The sequence below is a fragment of the Ischnura elegans genome, chromosome X (assembly GCF_921293095.1).
Source record: "Ischnura elegans chromosome X, ioIscEleg1.1, whole genome shotgun sequence".
NCBI classification, from domain to species: domain Eukaryota; kingdom Metazoa; phylum Arthropoda; class Insecta; order Odonata; family Coenagrionidae; genus Ischnura; species Ischnura elegans.
The window spans coordinates 39,841,504-39,848,214 of record NC_060259.1 but is presented as its reverse complement, the minus strand read 5'-3'; positions in this window follow the sequence as shown (position 1 = coordinate 39,848,214).

Below are 6,711 nucleotides of genomic sequence, written 5' to 3'. Positions count from 1 at the left end.
ACAGAAATTTCTGATGTTTATTTGCTAACATCCATTTAACCTGAGAAATATTCGCCACCGCCTAGATTTGAACCCGGGCCTACAGGGTGAGCAGCCAGAACTCAAGACACAACACCACCCCGGCCTCGCATATGATTAGTAAAATGAAGAAAAAGCAAAAGTCCGCCGAGGAAGGACAAGGAAAAGTACTTGGGACTGCTGAGGGAGGGCAAGAGGATGAAGAGGGTTGAGTAACTGGAGGAAATGTCTTGGTAAAGGGAGAAGTTGAGGGTTGCAACTTACAAATTTTAGAATTGCAACACTACGAATGAATTAAGGGATTAAAAAATAAATAAAGGTCCAACAGAGCAGGAAATACTCTGCACCTGAACTACAATAGCCAGACCTCTTTATAAGCGCCAAGCACACTTTGTGAACACTCAATCTTACCCTTCGGGATCAGGAGCAGGGTAGTGTAAACGCTAATACCTCTCTATTTCGGTCATTATTATCGAAGTGGCGGAGAGAGATTTGAGACTTAAGGGAATTCGGTGAGGCCACATTATGTAGGAGTGGGATTAGGATCGTAAGGAGATTTCTTTGGGCCCTAACCGTCGAACCCTATTGTTATGCTCGTAAGGGTGGGACCCTAATGAATGAGATGGACCACGCCCATCCCTCTAGCCACCAATCTAAGATGCGGCCACACCAAACTCCATTTTGAGCTAATTAAATTTTTAATACGCCCGTATCTTGGGACTAACTAAGATGGGGGAGAGGATGAACAGCATCGAAGAACTGGAGAAAACATCTTGGGAAAGGGAGAAATTGAGAATGCATCCCCGCGCACATGCTATTACGGGGCAAGGGAGGTTTCTCTTCTGCGTACACCGTTGTCATCGCCGTCTACGCAGCGTCTAAAGTGGTGCGGCATATTAGACGTGCGTGACATGGAATGGATGAGCCTTTTCCCTGACGAGGGGCCTCCCTTCGCGTAGATAAGTATTCGGGGGAGGAGACTGACAGGTAAGGTTTTCTGCGCCACAGCGAAGGGTAGGGAAGGAAGGTGGAAAGTACCCCGGCGAATCACTCCTGCTCGGTCAGTCTTTCTTCGCCACGTGCGAATAGTTTAACCTCATTCATCCTGGCGTATTGTGCACAACACACTGCCTTTTGAATTTTTCTCCAGTTGGCTAAGCGAAATGCCGTTATTACAACTCGTCCAGGGCTTCCTAACAGAAGACAGCGACATACAGAGGCATGATTCACAGAAATTGCTGATGTTTATTTGTTAACATCTATTTAGCCTGAAAACATGAACTTCAAACCAAAAATAACGGTAGATATGTCCCGGGACTGAAGAGGTCAAAACGTAAGCAATAAAATCCAATCCCCCACGACCTCTCTTTAGTGTCCGTTGTTTCCTCATCCTTCGGATGGAACACCTCGATCTCCAATTCTCGACTGAAGTTTTCGGGATGTATAGATTAGACCCTGGTCAACATATTTCCGTATGTTAGATTGAAAAATGTTACCAACGATAAATAATAAAATAAAATTCATGTATAGCATACAGGAGAATGCTGACTGACGTTCATCTACAGTAAAAAAATTTCAATATATTTGCGTGAGTGAAACAAGCTATGACTCACTCAGCAATCCAACCTTAGAATGGTTTGGATTGATGAGGGTAATATTCTACCCATACTAAAGCACAGGCGTTTGTAATTGAAACGTTCAAGGTTGATGGGGCCACTTCTTTTTCCTGGGCCACTTTGCACTTTGAGGATTTCACGGTGGGGTGTTAAGGCTTTTTAGGGGTCTTGAACCCGCGCCGATTCGATCAGCAACCCAAAACAGGGCCATCAAGCACTCCAAAAAAAGCAATGCATAATGAAAATCAGTGAAAAGACCAGTCCAGCAGGACTGATGTTGTTTTTAACGTGGGCTCCAAATAGACCATGTCTAAACAGCGTCCCTGCATGAAACCAAGAATAGGGAATAGAACTGAATCCGAGCAATTACGTGATAGTACATTTCTTGCGAAGGACGTCCAAATATCCGCGCTGTTAATGGTGCTAACATTCAGGAGTAGGATGGAGTCAAGAACTTAAATCCAATAGCGGGGAAAACATATGAGAAATATTTGTGGCTCAGTTCTGGAAAAAGCTAGGATTCGTCAAGCGTGTCGTGGAAAGGTTTTCGGATAAAAAGTGAAAGAGCTATTTCGTCGCAGTCAAGCCATACCTTGAATACGCAGCGAGCCTATGGGATCGGGCGCAGAAAGATCCGTAAACTTACACAATAACATGCAAGTATTTATACATAATATAATAAATGAAACACAAAGGAATGCTGCGTGATCTGTCAAAAACTAATACGAGTGGACAGAAAGCGTTGCACTTCATTAAAAAAATTAGGCTTGGAGCCGCTAGAGAATCGGAGACTACGTGCAACACTTATATTTCTTGAGCAATTAAGAATCTAATAACAGGACTATATTATAGAAAAGCACTGTCACTATACTTCTAGGTTCGTCAGAAGAGAGATATTTTCCGAAATATTTGGATTGGTATAGGATTACGTTTTTCCCCGAATAACAACGGACTTTGATAAATGCCAGGTAGGGCTCAGTAACCAAATCACTTCAACGCGCCCATTATTTTCTTTTTTATCAACGGTTGGTGTTCTAACACCCCCGCCACACACCTATTAAAGTGGCTTTCTGGTTTGTATGTAGATTTAAATATCTAATCGTCCCATTCGATTGACGGAGTGGTGTATCTGAAGTCCACCCTATACCTCCGGGCTTCAAACCCAGGCCCACAAGGTGTTAAATCATGACTAGAGCCACCACAACGATCCGATTCACTACGACCTCTCTTCAGCGTCTCAGCTTTCCCCATCCGTCGCATGAGAAGACACCTCCATCTCCGATTCTCCACTGCGAAACAGGAAATTTCCCGCGGGAGTGCCTCTTCAACTGCCGGGACGAAAACGTGGGCGGAGCGAGTGGGAAGCTAATGTTGCAGTCGCTTCACATTCCCCGACATCCGATAGGAAAAATAAGGCTGCAATGAAAACACTCCCAACCCACGCCTATAATTAACTTACATTTGCCGACGTAAAATAAAAGCAATAAAAAACACGTTCGACTCCGCGTAGATTGAAATATATGGCATACTTCCTAAGTTTAACCATTAAGTTATGAAGGAAAAGTTACTTTTGGAAGCTTTTGAGGAATAATAAGTTCTTGAATTAACTAATTATTCTTCATGTACTTGGTGATACATTTACTATTGATTACGGAAAGTGATTCCTACACGGGATTCTTCTTTATTTTTAGTTGTTTTTTGCTCCAAGTTATCAAAGAATAGAACCGCTTCAGGTTTTCTGGGCTACTGCATTAATTCCTATTCAATGGTTCACCGATTTTCCTCTCTATTCGATGATAATAGTGCTCAAAAAGTAAAGAGACCGGCACTTAACCGTCTTTTGATACGTCGCCTACTTCTCGAGCTATTTACAAGGAAAAATTAACGGCTTTATCCCTTCGCAGATAAGTTAATGACATCACTGACTCTTGCCTGATTAGCGAGAGCACTGAAATTTCCACGATAGCTTAAAACTGGAAGACAATACAATGTTCATACTCTTTCACCGTGTTCGGAACAGTATCTAGAGTAATAGTGAAAAATCAAATTAAATAGACTAGTTCCAAAAATGGCCACTGAAGTCCAATATAGGCGCCGCAAACTTTAGAGGTGTAATCAGGTCTCTTCAGAACAAACGCAGCTCAGTTGTTCCAATGGGCAATTACTGAGCGGGTAAACCGGGATCGAGACTCTCGAATGGCTCTATTTTCTCGTGAATACGTTTTTCCTCTCTAACAAAACAGAAAAGTATAAAATAATATTATAACATAAAAGATTACATTATAAATGAATACATCGTTAAACAAAATGACAACCAAGGGCCACTTAAATTATTGAAACTTTCAAAATTGTTAGATGAGAAAGTTAAACCAAGTTTTGGGAGAAACTTTTAGGAATTAAAAACAAAAAACGTGATGCGCATGTAAGATTATAAAAATTAATACTAGCTGATCAATTGGTATCATCATTGTCTCTTGGCGTAAGTGAATATAATCTTGTATGTGCACTAATGTTTTCCAATTTATTATCAGAAATGTTTACTTGTTTCAGAGAATGAAGATATATAGAAATAGAGATGTAAGAAATAACAGAAAGAAAGACATATATCAGAAATGTTTTTAAAAAACTTATTGCAACTTTCTCATGAAACATATTTGAAATTTTCAATTCGTTAAGGAGCCGTAGGCCGTTATTTCCTTCTTTTTAATAGAACGTGGTGTTTTATATAAAAATGATATTTTTGATCTTGTAATATTTTTTCATTTTCAAGTTATGAGAATATGGCTGAATGAGGAAGACTTTTCGTCCAAATTTATCATTCTCATTCATCTGTCGAATTATTTTATTGAATTTCGTCTGAGTGATGGCCTCATTGGCATGGGAATCAAAGAACCTGGATTTTGTGGTGGTCTGCGCAGTGACCTGGAAAACGAAGTCCCGTGCTTCATTTCCCATTGCATGAGATTTTTTCCCTATGGAAATTATGTAAACGTCTAGTGTACTGACAACCCTTGCTACACGCCAATCAGGTGGTTCGAGGAATAATATTGGGATGTAGGTAACCGTGAGTCAGCATCGTACAAGCGGATGGAACTGTGAGCATACTTTGAATGAACAAGTGGAAGATAACAAGAAATTGAATGTGACGGGCTATAAATGATAAAAGTTATATTCCATCACATATGGATATAATTTAACGGAAGGTATCTTTTCCTTCAAAATTAGAATTACTTTTTACAATATCAAAATGACCACAATACGTCATCCAACTCACCAAGTCATCGCGAAGTGCAAGAACTGTGTGCAAGTGCAACAGGTTTTTTATTCATAGATAACACCTCTTCGTAAGGTGTTTTTCGATGTTTATAATGATATGAGTAACTTTTTCGGTTATAGTTGCTGGCTACACTTGGCAGATCCAAAGCTTTCACGTTAATGTCGTTGCTGATGGAATATAAATTTGAAGGCAGGAATTCTAAAACAACTCAAGTCCATTCAGCCAAGTTTTGAAAAACACCTCTTTTATATGTGCATACTGAAAGCTATCATATACATTAATTCAAAAAAGAGGAATGTTACGTATTGTAGCATCTATTCATAGAAAATAAATTGGATGCAACAGCTGCAGTAGTCCCAAAGCTGTACAACATATCTGAACATACCAAGTCCTGTCAAGTGGACTTGGACCTATTTGGAAATCGTGGCTGCAATTTTTAATGAGAAATTATATTTTTGCTAAAATACAGTACACATTTCAATAACGTCTCGTCATACGCACATACTAACACCCGAAACATTATAATGGGTAGCAATTAACGATTCCCAGAATCTATCCAGAACCTTGTAGGCGTCTCTTTAAAGGCCTTAATATGAAGGCGAAGAAGGTGTTTGGATACCTGGCGTCAGCATGCATGAGACATGCTGGTTCGCTATGCGTGAGATTTCAGAGACTGAATTCAAACTAGCATTTATTGCATGCGCTCCATCAGTAAATCTATAATGGTTACGCTAGTCTGGAAATAATGGACAATAAATAGTTCTTTACTGGAGATTATTAATAAATAGTTCGTGTCGCTGCAGAAATTACTTGTTCATAATTGCTGAGGTAATCTAAGCCTTCGACTCTCTGGCGTCTCCCAACCCTAACCACTTTAAAAAGCCCTGTAACTCTCCCTGTTCGATCGTAGCAGTGTGTGACGAATCGTTCATTTTACATTTCCTTTAGCTCACGGATTGACTCTTGCTACGCCGGATCAAACAGGTCTGAAGTTACGGGAGAGTATGCGTCAATGGGTGTAACACATACGTTAACTTGAGTGAGCATCCCTTCCTCCTCACCACCAGATATGCGAGTTCGTTTTTTTCTTTTGGCAGCACCCTCTCCCCTAAGTTGGTAACGCAGCTTATGCACGATCAGTCACATGGCGAGGGGGTTTTAGAGTGCTTCAACATCCCCATGTTGAAATTTTCTCCGAACGGTAACCACCCTCTTTCATTCGCCAACATATTTGGGTTTTTCTCGAAGTATTTTAGGTTATAAATGACTTCGTATATGACGTGTTTTCACAGTAATTGTGTAGATATGCAGATTTAAAAGGAAATTCTCAGAAAGTAAAGCTCAGGAAGTCTTTCAGCCGATGAGGTAAAATAGAAGGTCATATTAGGAAATTTTCATGAAAAGTACGTTTACAGTAAGTACCATGGAAAAACTTCGTCCGAACCAGGAATATAAGGGCGGGCCTTTTATATTTTCCAGACCACAACGAATACCACTGCGCTATTCACGTTCCTCAACTCTCATACTCAGGCTGATGAGAAAACTAAGTTGCTTCATTCCCATCACAGTCCAGTTAAGTAACTTGGATAGAAACCTTTGGTTTGCGCAGTGACTCAGGGAGTCAAAGGTACCCAGTCGATGGGAGTCTTTGATCATGGCATTAAATTTGAGTTTCTCCTCCGATCACGCGGCATATTCCAAATGAGTCACGTGACGGGAACTTAAACGCATTTGTCTCGCCATTAATGGTCCTTCTCAACCTGATGCGAATGGGCGGGATGAATTACAGTTCGGAGGCCG